Source organism: Dipodomys ordii, unplaced genomic scaffold, assembly GCF_000151885.1.
Source record: "Dipodomys ordii isolate 6190 unplaced genomic scaffold, Dord_2.0 Scaffold52, whole genome shotgun sequence".
Classification (NCBI taxonomy): domain Eukaryota; kingdom Metazoa; phylum Chordata; class Mammalia; order Rodentia; family Heteromyidae; genus Dipodomys; species Dipodomys ordii.
The window spans coordinates 691,742-707,154 of record NW_012267268.1 but is presented as its reverse complement, the minus strand read 5'-3'; the positions used below and the strand labels follow the sequence as shown (position 1 = coordinate 707,154).

General features: G+C 36.0%; 1 protein-coding gene across 1 annotated transcript in view; it reads right to left on the bottom strand.

The window, feature by feature from the left end:
- The window catches only part of Dpp10 (dipeptidyl-peptidase 10 (non-functional)), a 1,450,850-nt gene that overhangs the window by 955,171 nt on the left and 480,266 nt on the right, over positions 1-15,413 (bottom strand). The window lies entirely within an intron of this gene.

Genomic DNA, 15,413 nt, shown 5'->3' with positions numbered 1-15,413 from the left:
TTGTCTTTCTATTTCTGACTCCTAAGCTAGCTTCTTTTCCTTTTACCAATGCTCTCACATCAGAGAATCATTTTAATTAGAATATTTCATTTTGCTAGAGAAAAAAGTCACAGTATATCTGCCACAAAGGTTGTCAGCATCAGTTTTATGTGAGAAAGATTGGAGGCCTTTATCCCTCCTCCCAGAACATGTTCTACCAATGCTATATCTTCTTTAACTCCAGGGAAAATAGCCAAATGCTATTCCAGAATGTTAGAAAACAGGAATGAATTTTTTATTAATCTTATATGAGCAGTGAATCTCATTATTTTCCACTTGGACAACTACATATGATAACATTCAAGACAGTCTTATCTGCAAAAGTTTAAAATTCGTGTTGTTTTGCCTTGTTTTCCTGGGCTTTAAAAACTCTCTATTGCTAGATTGAAAAATGGAGTTTTGAGGGGAGCAATGAAATTCTAGGTTTGAATGCAAATTTATAGGCATGCTTTGATAAAAGACTCGGGGGCATTTGCCCTGATAAAAATATTAATTAAGCCTTTGTGTTCAGAAGACATATGCACACAGCCATTTGAACTTATTGAATAACTTTTTTAATTATCTGATATTCTTATTTTTGAATAAACAAATCTCTCTTCATTTTTTCTCTAAATACGATCTCTACGTTCTTTCATTGAAAATTTGAAGATTTTTTTTAAAAACAAACAACAAAACAAATTGTCTTGCGTGAGGAAGTTGACAAAATGATGATAGAGAGAATTGTCACAGACTGGTTAGTGGTCATTATAAAGTTTCCTCAGATAGCTTAGTAGTAAAATGTTTTCTTCAAATATGTCCCTCCCCCACAGTATAACCCCTGCTTTCACTGTATTTGATGTCGGTATAATTTGTGGAGGGGAAGGGGAAAAACAAATCATTTAAACAGGGATACAGGTGGACACATTGCAACAATGAGATGTACAAGTCGTTACGTCAAAAACGAACTTTACAACTTTGTTGGTGGGGAGGGGGAGCGGGGAGGATTGGGGGGGGGCAGAGGGAGGATGGGAAGGGATGGGAAAGGGAAACAAAGGAGGAGGCTACAATGCTTGATAAGAAATGTACTCACTATCTTGCCCATGTAATTGTAACCCCTCTGAACAGTATTTTCACAATAAAAAAAATAAAAAATAAAAAAAGACATAGGACCCTGTTTTGTGAGCACTAGCATAGGAATAGAAAACTTGCCCAGAGTTACTTGGCTGTCTTATAGAAGCTAGTATTAGGAGAAGAAAAAAAAAAAGAGCTATCAACTCAGATCTCATTTCATGATATGTATCAAACTTATCAAGTCATGAGGACAACATAGGTCCCCTAAGACTACCTCTTGAAGCCCAATAAAACTGCTGACTTGCTAATTCAACCTCACGTTAAAGAATTAACATGAGGCCAGGCATCCGTGGCTCACAACTGTATCCTAGCTACTCAGGAGGCTGAGATCTGAGGATCGCGGTTCAAAACCAGCCCAGGCAGGAAAGACTGAGGTACTCTTATCTCCAATAAACCACTCATAAAACTGGAAGTGGTACTGTGGCTTAAGTTGTAGAGTGCTAGCCTTGTGCTGAAGAGCTGAGAGACAGTGCTCAGGCCCAGAGTTCAAGCCCCAGGACAGACAAAAAAAAAGAAAAGAACATGAGTAGAAGTTGTGATTAACTTTAGCTCCAATCAGTTAACATAGTCACTGAACTGAACTAATAACATGAAAATACTGTTATTCATTTTTTAGTGAATATAATGTATTTGGAGGATTGCTTTGAAAATATGTTACTTTTCAGGCTGAGTGTGGGTTGGTTATGTTTTTCAGAAAGAGGACCTCTGTGTTAACCACATACTTTCGGGTGTGAATTGACCTCAGATTTGAGGGGACTCACACTGGTCAGCCTATCGAGGTTGGGTGAGTTCTCCATAACTTCACAGTATCTGCTATTGCCTGCTGTGTGCACACATGCACCTGTGTGAATGCGGATCCACTGTAGAAAGTGTGCTAATAAAGTCTGGAGTTAACATGTTTACTCTACTTCATTTGATCAACTGACATGGCTAATTCCTGATAAAGTTAGTATAAAAAGTCAGGTTCGTTAGCAACCAACTCAAAACTCTTTCCAATGAATTGATCTTCCCCTTTGTGTGATTGATATTAAGCCTTACTTCTAGAAGTGTGACCCACATACATGCAGAAAAGAATCCAAAAGATCATATAAAAATGTATAATCTTGATCCCATAATTTAACAGGAACCCCTGATGATTTAGGTATAAAGTTAATATTTCAAAAGCCCTGGTATAGACTGACCCTAAATTGAGCAATTTATGGACAAACAAGAAGTTTATGTAAGCCAACTGACAGAGAAGTAAAAAATGCAGTAATTTGTGAGGTTAATAGATCACAGGTAGATGGATGGATGAACAAAAAGGAAGTGAATGGATGAATAAGAAGCACATCTAGATATTTATCTGTATGTTGTGTTGGAAAAGTATTGTGTTGATTGTGTGAATTTTACTTCAAAATATACATCAGTGAAATCCTAAATAAATAAATTTACAATATGTGTTCATTTATTTAATTTCATTTCCTTATATGATGAAAATGAATCAAAATGATAGGTCAAAATATAACTTAGAGCTTATTCTGAACTTGGACAAATTTTGAATTTATCATCAAAATTATGGCTTGGTCACAGTTACATTTAATAACCTGCTGCTTGACTAAATAATTATTTCTCTTCTGTTATCATAGCATTGTGTAGACACAAGTTGAATTTTTAGTTGCTGCTTCAATTGAGTTCTGAAATAAAGACCGGTCTCTGTGGGTTCCATATGGGCAAGTATGAAGGATTTGAAATCACCTAAATTCTGTATAAATCCTAACTTCCCCTCTTAATAGCTGTCAGGTTTCCTAAATTCCCTTGGGTTCTTTTCCAGAATCCATATCATTTGTAAATATGAATATTCAAAAGCAGTTCTTAGAATTATTTAGAGAAATAACAATACTCCTAAAGGCTTTGTAAACAACCTTTGAATACCAAATATGAAAATCCAACTAATACCATCTTATATTTTATTAACACTCTAACTGAAACTCAAATCACATCTGTTATACCCACAAATAATCCAAGATTTGCAGTTGGAGTGTATTGTGTGTATGTGCCAAACACTGTTCCCAGTGAAATAAAGATACTGCTATTTTTTGCAAACCTTATTTTAAAGCAAATGCTTAGTCTCATGCAGTCTGTGTTCATTTCATTAGTAATGTGTTGGATGCAAGGAAGTGCAATCAACCTCTTTTGATACATTATGTTGAATTAGCTCAAGGAAATGTAAAGTACTTCAAATTATTATCAAGGAATAAAAATGAGAAAGTAGGGAGGATACAAAGAATACTTAAATATTTTGTCCTTTAACTTCAGAGATGGGAAGTTGATCTATAAACAAAAAATAATAGCATGGATTAAATCCCTGTAGTTGCACAAGTTTGTTCTGTCACAAAGCAAATCTACTTTGTCTTCTTAATTTGTCACAGAGCTATGAGTTATACAGCAGTATGCTCCTATTACATAAAAGAAATGTGAAGTTAAAAGGAAAAGAAATCAAATAACTTTCCCAAAGTCAACTGTACAGTTAGTGCGTAGAGAGCTCATTTCATGCATCTTACAGGTATAGACTATTAGTCTGTAAGAGAATGTTAACTGATTACAGTAAAGATATCTGCTTGTTAGAGTTGGTTCATATATTTTCATCTCTGTATTCCTTTGTGTCCTTATCAGGTAGGAATTCTACATTCTTTTAACAACTAATTTTTTTTCCTACCTGAATCAAATTTGATTGGGGTTCTCAGTGTGGGTTTATAGTAGGGATTGAAATTATTTTATTTTGCCATTAATAACTTCTTCCATACCTCTGCCTCTCACTTGCCTTTCCTTCTCCATTGCTCTGCTCTTTTCTCTCTTTCCCTCTACATTCTTTTTCCCCTTCCTTTTCTTCCTTTAACTCTCTCTTTTCCACACCACTACTCCCTCCTTAACAAAATTTGAAATTTAATCTTACTGGCAGAGGAAAGGAGATAATTATATAGTACAATAGATTCTTCTCATTTTTCTCCCTACGTGGATTTACTAAAGGCTTTAGGAGTTGAAAGAGAACAGCAATTCCATACCAATTCTAATTGTTCTGCCTTAATTTATGTATAGGCTGAGACAAGGTATATATAAACGTTGACCCAAGCACACACATACACACAAAGGAGCAGTGAAATTTCTGTTTAGGAATGGAAAATAAACAAAATACAGTTGTTTTCCACAACAAATTGAAAGGAAAAAAATAGAAATAAAAATACAATGTATCTGATGCCATCCAAGGTTAACCAAAATCTCATTCTGACTATTCAAAAGCAATATTCAAGAGTCTTATCCCTCATGTCTTTCAATTTCCACAGTAAAGAAAAGGACAGGCTTTTTCTTCTTAGAGAGCTCCTTTAAAACTGGCTTCTTTACCTTGCAAGGTGATATTTGCCCTGTGACTGACACCTTCTCAAGCTCCTCTGAGATGGTGATGTCTTCCAGGGGCTTTTGAGTATCAACAGGCAACAGGATGCTGGCCTCTCTGCAAGAGTACATTCTGTTTTAGTCATCTCTCATCTAACATGAATAGTCAGGCTTTTGACCACTGTGGGTGGAAGAGCTCTTTATTTTCCCCTTTATTCAGAACACTGAATGACAACTGAAAGATAATAAAGATATAACCTTTAACATTTATTTTATACTGGATTATAATGGGTAGGGGTCAATCAGGAAGAATAACAATAATTTAAAAGCTAAGGTTGTTGTCAATTTAGTAAGGGTCAAAATTGTTCACACATGCTTTACAAAAAAAATATGTCTTCTTTGACTCACAATTGTAGGGTATAGGCATTTGCTTTGGTTCAGTATAGGAAAAATTGCCCAAAGTCCGCTGTGTTGAAGTCCTGGTCAACAGAGTAGTACCATTAGGAGATGGTAGAAATTTAGTAGGTGGAGCATGGTGGGAGGTTCCTTGAGCCCCTTTTCTCTAGCTGAATCAAATGAATCACTGAATGCATGCCTTTGAAAGAAATTTGGGGAACCTGTCCCCAGACTGCCCTCCTCTTCTCTTCCCCTCCCTGCCTTCTCTCTCTCTCTTACCTAACTCCAGTGTGAGTTTCCCCCATTGTAATACTTTGCTCATCCCCACCACAGGTTACACCAGTGGACCGTAATTTGCATTGAAACCTGTAGAACCATGAGCCTAATTAAATTTCATTACTTCACAGTTAGCTTGTGCTAGGGTTTTCATTGTAATGACACAAAACTGAGCAATAGAGCATTATAAAGTAAAAGTTTAGATTCTAATTGTGAATTACTCTCAGTGTACAACCAGATACAAGTCACTTAACTGCTCTGGATTTGAATTTCCCAATGTATATTCGTTGTTACTACATTCTGCCAGAGCTTAGTAATTGGAAACAACACAAATTTATTACTTTATCAAATGTCTGGTGTCAGGAGCAGGAATAGCATCATTGGGTGATTCTAGCTCAGTCTCCAGTGAAGCTATGGCTGAGATATTGACCAGTTGTAGTAGAAGAGGGCCTACCAGGTTAGGGGGTTGGGGCAACTTCGAACAGGGAGTTGACTTTCTCCACATAAGTGATCCAAGAAAAAGAATAAGGTTCAGTTCTTGGTGCCTTACAACTTTGTTCTCAAGGTTGTACTTCTTTTCTCACTAGTTTTTCTCTTTGGTGAAATACGGTAAGTCATAAAATATAGCTCATACTTAAATAGATACAAAATATACCTCACTATTTTTTCCATATATATTTTATTGTAAAAATACTGTACAGAATGTTACAGTTACATGAGCAGGAAAACGAGTACATTTCCTATAGAACATTGTTACCTCCTCCTTTGTTTTCCCCTACCATCCCTTCCCTCTCCACCTCCCCAAATCCTCCCTCCTCCACCCAAAATTGTAAATTTCTTTTTCAACATAGTGTCTTGTACAATGGGTCAACATGTATCCTTACTTAAGCATTTTGTTATATCCTTTCCCCTCCCCAAATTATAAAAATGTATATACAAGATGCAGAGCACTAGAATCCAATACAGTGAAAACAGGGGTTATACTATGGGGGAAGAACATACAAAAGAAACAACATCACATAGTATATTATAAGTACATTAAAAACAATAGCAAGAAAGTAAAAAATACTTGTGTCCCTGTCTTGGGGTTTATTTCTCTTAGCATCAGCTTATATGTTCATATGTTCTGCTTATCCTAGACATGTACTAGTTATTGCAAATGAGGGAAACCATGGGACAAATGTTTCTTTGGGCCTGGCGTACTTCACTTAATATAATTTTTTCCAAGCCTTTCCAGTTCTTCACAAATGGGGTGATGTCATTTTTTCTGATGGAGGTATAGAATTCCATTGTACATATGTATGACATTTTCTTGATCCACTCATTTACTGAGGGGCATCTGGGTTGATTCCATATCTTAGCTATGGTGTATAATGCTGCAATAACATGGATGTTTGTGCTGGTAGCTTTGGTGTGACCTTGTGAGTGATCATTCGGGTAAATGCCCAAAAGTGGAATTGCTGGGTCATAGGGGAGCTCTATGTGGAGTCTTTTGGGGAACCTCCATACTGCTTTCCAAAGTGGTTAACAAGTTTACACTCCCACCAACAATGCAGTAGGGTTCCCTTTTGGCCACATCCCCTCCAGCATCTGTTGTTAGTTGATTTCTTGATTAACTGTGTTGAGGTGGAATCTCAACAGTTGTCTTGATTTGCATTTCTTCTATGACTAGAGAAGTTAAGCATTTCTTCATGTGTTTATTGGCCATTCTTATTTCCTCTTCAGAGAAATCTCTCTTTAAGTCTTTAACCCACTTAAAAAAAACAGAGCTTGAAGATACGGAACCAACCCAGATGCCCCTCAGTAGATGAATGGATCAAGAAAATGTGCTATATATACACAATGGAATTCTATGCCTCCATCAGAAAGAATGACATTGGCCCATTTGTTAGGAAATGGAAAGACTTGGAAAAATTTATATTAAGTGAAGTAAGCCAGGCCCAAAGAAACATAGGTCCCATGGTTTCCCTTATTTGCAATATCTAGTAAATGTCTGAGTCAAGCAGAAAAGGTCAGATAAGATGATGTTAGGGAAATGGACCTTACGATAGGTATTCAAATGTTTTTTTTTCTTTCATGCGATTGTTTCTAACACATTTATAAGATTATTTCTTTGTTGCTTTGTATGTTCCTCCCCCACAGTATAACCCCTGCTTTCACTGTATTTGATGTCAGTATAATTTGTGGAGTGGAAGTGGAAAAACAAATCGTTTAACTAGGGATACAGGTGGACCCATTGCAACAATGAGATGTTCAAGTCGTTATGTCAAAAATGAACTTCACAACTTTGGTGCGGTAGAGGGGGTGTGAAAGGGAGAGGGGAGGATTGGGTGGGGAGCAGGGGAAGGATGGGAAGGGATGGGAAGGGGAAACAAAGAAGGAGGCTACAATGCTTGATAAGAACTGTACTCATTATTTTGTCCATGTAATTGTAACCCCTCTGAACAATATTTTCACAATAAAAAATAAATAAAAAATTTAAAAAAACAGAGCTTGTTGAACATGGGTTGAAATATCTGAAATCAGAAGACACAAGAACTCTTTTAGCTTTATAAGTTTATTTAATTCAGATGTTTGTTCTACTGATGGAAAACTGATTTTAATGACTGATAGAAGACTAACTTGACTTCAATTATGCTTCATTTACACAGAATCTTACAAGGAAAGTTATCTATTTGTTTCTTGAGCTTAGTATACATACTTTTAAGTTCATGGTCAATACTCTTGATTCCAGGTGTTTAAGATTCTTATCACAAAATACATATTTCCTAATACATTGTAAGTATTGTTCCATTAAAGGAATAAGAAGGGTAGCATATTTGACAAGATAAGACCCTTTTGTATTAATTCATTCAATAAATATGTACTATGTGTCATTTCAATCATGTATGAACATATGGATCCATGATGTATCACCAGGTGTGAGAATACATGGTTGAAATAGAAAGTGTCATAGGCCTAGTATTATATCAGCAATGACTTCGCACTCCAGATTCAGTTGTGATTCTAATATGGTGCTACAAGTACTGTTATGAAAGTGATCAGACCAAGAGCAGAGAGCTCTGACTGCGTAAAAAATCAGAGAGATGATATTTCCGTGATACCCTAAACAAAAATACACATTTTTGAGATTTTGGCATAAAGACGAAGATTTTAGAAAAGGTTTTTACTAAAAGAAAAGTTACAGTAGCTATTAAAATTTGCATTAAAATTTAGGAAAACCTATTTGGGAGAGGCGTGAGTGTAAAGGTGAGATTTCAAAGGATGAGTTATGAATCCCTATACATACGAGGCTAGGAGCTTGTATTGTATATTATATTGTATTAACCATCAAGAATATCTCAAAGTGTTTAGAAAGAAACTGGAAATACCAAATTTGATTGACAATAACTCCAGGAACAAGTGAGATAATGAATTGTAAAGGAAACCAGGACATCAGGAATCAACAGATTCCATGCTAGACAGAGGTCTCCAGTGTGCTGACATTGTACAAATGACTGTGCCACTTACAGGTAGGTGTATTGCAGGACTTGGGCTATGTGTGATTCTGAGCTCATAGCCTATGTGATTAAAAATTTATCCATCACAATCCCAGGCAGGAAAGTCAGTGAGACTATTATCTTCAATGAACCAGCCAAACATGGAAGTGGCGTTGTAGCTCAACTGGTAGAGAGCTAAGCTGGTATGAAAAAGTTTAGGGACAAGGTCCTTGCCTTGAGTTTAAACCCCAGAACCAGCACCAAAATTAATTAATTAGTTAATTAATTAATGCATCAAACCATCACTAAATGTAGGTTGAGACAAAATGTAGAACTACAAGAAACACTGTAAGTACAAATATTTACTAAATAATTTTGTTATTTTATCATGCTTACACTATCTTCTGTTATTATGGCAATAAACAGAACCTTAATTCATTTATATTTAAATTGTTAAAAATCTAGCATACTTCATCTGACATATTGTTCTTCAACATCATGCTGACTGACTTAATTCACTAACCAAAAATATGTATAGCTCCTGTGGAATCTTATGTAAATACTCATTTCATAGTATTACTGCACCAGCTAAATTAAACTATAGCTTTAATGCCCTGGGTATTTCATGATACAAAATAGTTCATCTGCGTCATTAGGTACACATATGAACTCTCATCCCACAGTATCTATAAGGAAATCTTTAAAACTTAAAAAGGATCAGAGGAATTATTTGCCAAACATTGATTTTAAAAATGCTACAAATGATACAAGCAAAAATTGCTGTCAGGAATGAATGTTTAAAACATTATTTGATTACTTTTAATTAGCTTTTGATCTTCTTTCACTGGTCTTTTATCCTCTCCATAATAAAAAAGTAATGAGGGGAAAAAATGAGTCAAGGTACTAAATCAAAATGAAGCTGTTATAAAAAATTCTGTCTAGAGAATCCATTCACATCATCATTTCTGAGTCTAAGTGTTATAAATGTTGTAAGTTCCTTCCCTATAAAATGTTCTAAACAAAACAGTGCTTGGAAACTTTCCAAGGAAAGTAGAAAAAGAAAGCACACCAAAAGTACACTAATATAACATTACTGAGTACAGGGCAGAGATATAAATTTTGAAAACCAAATGTAGTAACAAGTTATGCAGCAATGTCTGGGGCGTAAGTCTTTTGGAATTCTTAACTGTCCACAGTGTGTCGCTCATTCAGACATTCGCTATGGAGACCAAAGAACTCACAGGCTCTGTTCTTGAAGCAGACACCAGTAGGAACAGCTTGAACATCCCTCACATGGCTGGTGCCTATCCCCAACCTCTGGCCTGAAACCTTAGTTTCTTCTCTGAGTACATCACTAGCTTACAAACCTGCAAATTACGGTTGGGAAACATGAGATACCTCATATAAAGCACGATAATAACGATTTTAAATTTTATTTGTGTGAAGCAATGCACATTAAAAAAACAACCACAATGTATTTGAGTCTCACTATCTCGAATTTTAATGATTCTTTTGCATGCAAAGTAAGAATATTACTTTAATAGCCTCTCAATCTAGCTCTTATTTTTAGATGAATATTGAATAATTTTCTCCGAATTGTTAACATAAAAAAAACAGCTCCTATATAAAGGTCTTTGGGATGAAGGCAAAAAATAATAAGTTAAAAATGGTCATATTACCTAAATTACTGTGATTACCCTACATGACACTCCTAAACAATCTCTTGACTATGGTTAACAGTGGATAATATTCACTTATGTCTTGATACTTTCTTTGTTAGCAGCAAAGATCTCTTCAAAGAAGAATCTTTAAGACAAGGATGCTTAGGCTGGCACTGGTGGCTCATGCCTAAAATCATAGCTACTCTGAAAAGATCTGAGGATTTTGGTTCAAAGCTACCCCTGCAAGAAATTCTATAAAACTCCTCAATTAACTGCAAGAAAAGAAAGACTAAAAGAAAAAATCCTTGAAGAGGAACTGTGGCTCAATTGGGTGAATGCTAACCTAGGACAGCCCCAAGTTCAAGCCCCAGGACTGGCCAAAATAAAGATGTTTAGAAATCCTCCTACTCCATGTACACAAAACCTGGCAAAAGATAGTAAAGCTATGACAACTTAGACACATATTAATTATTTTGGAGGGGCCAGGGCTGGGAAACATTCATCCACAAAATATTCAATCAATAAAAGTTTGGTAGAACAAGTATCCACTCCCACCAACAGTGCAGTTAGGTTGCCTTTTGGTCACATCCCCTCCAGCATCTGTTGGTATAAGACTTCTTGATCACAGCCATTCTAATTGGGGTGAGGTGGAATCTCAAAGTTTTGCTTTGCATTTCTTTTATGGCCAGAGAAGTTGAGAATTTCTTCATATGTCTATTGGCCATTCTTATTTTTTATTCAGAGAAGTTTCTCTTTAAGTCTTTAGCCCACTTATTATGAAACCAACCCAGATGCACCTCAATAGATGATTGGATCAGGAAAATGTGGGATAGATAGATAGAAAGATAGATAAATAGATAGATAGATAGATACATACATACATATATACATACATATATACATGCATAGAGAGACAGACAGATATAGGAGTTCTATGCTTCCATCAGAAAGAATAACACTACCCCATTTGTTAGGAAATGAAAAGACTTGGGAAAAAATCATATAAAGTGAAGCAAGCCAGACCAAAGAAATATAGGTCCCATGTTTTCTCTTAATTGCAATAAGGGAAAGAAGACTTTGTACTTATTGTTTTAAATGTCATTAACTTGGACACTTCCTTTGTCGAGGAGGCCTGAGGGAGGATGTGTGCTCTTTTGGCCACTGAAGGATGCAGGGGAATGGTAGTGCTGTCTGAAACAGGAAGCCTATTCTCACAAGATGCTGAATTGTACACACGTGGGTCCTGAACTACTTTGACTTCAGAGTTGTGAGATATACATGTCCTCTGTATGAGATGCTCAATCTAAGGAATTTTGGAATAATACTCACAAATTGACATTTGTTCTAAATATTCTGATTATTAAAGACATTCCTAGAAACACAAGCTGCCCCAATGCCACATAAAAATAAAAAAATGCAGTATAGTAAATCAAGAATGGGGGAGGGTCATGTGACAGGATGCTTATCTATTGTAACTTCAACTCCACAGCAATTTTGTCTTCAATGAAAATCCTGGTGCTGTCTATGCAATCAAATATACTACAGTGTGAACACTTGGAATATCAAATAGTATCCCATGACTTAGAGGACTTGCGTTATCTTTCTTCCACCTTTTTCATTAGCTGATCAGCCCATAATTGTTCCTGATCTCCTCAAGGGAACTGTCATTTTTGTTGGCACTCATTTCTGCTTGGACTTACTTTGTTCATTCTAGAGTAGCTCATGTCTTACAGTGTGATTATATCTTTGTGCCATCATTTTAAGTTTTCCTTGATAAAGTTTCCCAAAATTGATAAATTTTAGAGCCATATATACATTGTGTTCTGGCCTTTGGGTAGTATGGAATGAATAATATCTCATTTCCAATCACATGGACACACATTGAGTTGTAGTTTACACAAGAAAGTTTCTTCTTGTAAATTTTGGGATAGACAGTACATTTCTTGTATTATTCTGTTGTCCAAATTTGTCTAGATTCTATTTTATATACTTGAGATATCCAAATATGCATTGAAAGTCTCCAATTAGTGGTGATTTCCAACCTGTCCTATGTGTAAATCTCTATGTGTTGACTCTTCTAGGTTTTAGTATTTCAGATATATAAGACCTGATGTATATTCTCAGGTCTAATACTTCTGGCAAAGTATGTGAAATTAACTCCTTTGATGTTAACTGTATCATAGAACCTCTAAACTTCCTTTCCTTTGGCTTTAAATGTTTGTAGATATTATTGTTATTGTTGTTACTGTTATTATTATAGTATGATGCATTGCACATATAAAGTATATAATTCAATATTGTTACTCTATCTTGGTTAACCATTTATTTTATACATTCTAGCTTTTGCAACTAATGTTTTTTCAAAACAATGGAGAGAATATAGTACTAGGGTTATTAGGAGTTAACTTTTCTGGGGCGTAGTGATAAGGATGGCATTCAGGTTCTTATACTGCTTTCCCAGTCAGCAGCAAACTCATTCCCAGGGAATAGCTTTTGTGAGATAAATTTTTGTCAAATCTGTTAAAAATCACACTATATAGGCAAAGGGGATAGTTTCTTATTTTACTTTTCAAAAGGCTGTTCCTGATACACTCAACATAAACTTTAGTATCTCCAAATGCATACATACATTGCTTCCTTGCTCAACTCTTTATTAAGCTGATCTTTCTGGAACATTTATCTATTGCCTCAAAAGTTTATGGCACTCTTGTAGGAGTTAGAAGTACAGAAATGATTAAGATGAATAAGAATATCTTCCTAATATCAAATAATCAAAGATAGAAGTTAGGGACCAAGGAAGAAAGGGTACTTTGCTGTGGAGATAGGTGCCCAGGATAGTCAGGCATGACTGACATCTGAATTGTAACAGTAGCTACATCGGTAAGGGATGATTGGGGTGTTCACTCTGGAGATAGGAAATAAAGAGGTACTTTAAAGTGATATGATAATAGAAGTCTTTAAAATGAGTAGACCAGAAGCAGAATTTGATGCAAGGCCCAGTAAGAATGAAAGTATTGAAACAAACTAAAGACACAATATTAAAGGTTTGGGAAGCCTTCCCAGATGATACATAGGAATGAAATCAAAGAGAGGAATACATGAAGCACAGACCCATACCCAAACTTCCAACCATAAAAGCAAGCATTATCAATTATTATTTTCAACTCAAACCCATTAAAACATGTGAAGGTAACTTGGCCAAGAATGAGTTGTGTAAGTGGTGTTGTGGCTCAAGTAGTAGAGTGCTAGCCTTGAGCCGAAGAGCTAAAGAACAGTGTTCAGGCCCAGCCTTGAGCCGAAGAGCTCAAGAACAGTACTCAGGCCCAGATTTCAGAGCTCAAGAACAGTGTTCAGGCCCAGATTTCAAGCCCCATGACCACCACCAACAACAACAAAAGGAAGGAAAGAAGGAAGGAAGGCAGGAAGGAAGGCAGGAAGGCAGGCAGGCAGGCAGGCGGGCAGGCGGGCAGGAAGGCAGGAAGGCAGGAAGGAAGGAAGGAAGACCTATGTAGAACTTTTTCTCTTTCCCACTTGTCTAATCAGCTCTGCAACTGTGTGGTGTGGATGAAGACAGGCAGTATGCAGCCAAGGTCATTTTCTTGCTAGTGCTAGAGAGAATCCAAAAGATCAACATTTGCACTCATCCTCATGTTAAAACAGAATAATCAGAATCTGAATATGGAGTTGACATTCTAGAGATAGTAAAGTTATGCAATATCTTTTCAGGCCTAAGTCATATAAAAAAAGGAAGATTTGGGATCCAACTGGTTTTCTCCAAAATATTCTGCTATAGACTTTTGTATCTGATTTTGGAATTAATAAATGATTTTTGTCTTCTAAAGACACATAATTCTGACACTTGACGATTGACAGATATTCATAGCCATCCTGTAGCATGTGCTTTGAAAAACTTATTAGCATATTTAAATTTATAAAATTTAGCCTGAATGTCATGCCTTGGTATTTTGATTTTGATTTTTACTTCTTTAAAAGTTGTGATCAGAATGAGAAAGCATTAGTGAAAGTGTTCTTACTTCAGTTCAAGTTAAAAAATATGCAATTGAGAATTTTATATTTTACAAAATAATGACTGATTTTATTGATACCATCAGAGGCACATTTTTCCTGGAACATACTTTGCTGGCATTACTAGTTGAATATTGAGCTGTCATGGACCACAGCTTAGTTATGTTAGTACAGCTTTCCCCCCTTAAATTTGTCCTTGGTGAGGTTCGAGATACAAAAATATACTTTTGCATAAGAAAAAATATTGACAATGAGTTAAAAAAATGTCATGGTAAAGATGTGTGTGTGTGTGTGTGTGTGTGTGTGTGTGTGTGTGTATGTGTTCTTACTCAGGCTTTGCTTGCCTGTTCTACAAAATCCCAGCTAGGGAAATAAAGAAGTTCAGATGGCGTTTGCTCTTCTTACACCTCAAACTATTATATCTTAGCCCTGCCTGGTTACAAGAGAGGGTGAGAAACAAGAGAGAAAACACGTTTCCTGAGCCAGGGTCCATTTAGAAGTGATAGCCAATATTTCCATTGCTAGATTCTTCACACTTCTTGCCAATCCAGAGATAGTTCCTCACACCTTTTGCAGAAGTCAACCTGCCAAGCTGCTGCACTTCATTTCGTGCTTCGCTTACCAACCGCAAAGTGAAGGGACACTCAGGGGAAACCCACTGTCATGCAAGTTGCTGAAAGACATAAATGCTGTTCAAAATTGGCAGCCCTCTCTGCCTCACAGAGATGATTCCTGGGCTGTGGGTGGAATTAGTGATTGGCAAAAAGGTCTTCACTCTGGAAACTGTAAGCATTACATGAAATACTCAACTCTGAATAAATTTGTTTTAATTAATAAAATTTAATTTGAAGAGAAAATTTAGATTTACAGCAAAATTAGGAAATAAAGCCAAGAGAATTTTTATGTACCTCTGACCTTCTAACTGCACACATACACATTATTAAGAACTTAATAATCATATCCTACATTGATGTTTTTCTTTTGCTTTTACATCGCTGTACTAGGACTTGAACTCTGTTGTTTGAAGTCAGTGCCTTCCATTCAAATTTAGTTTACT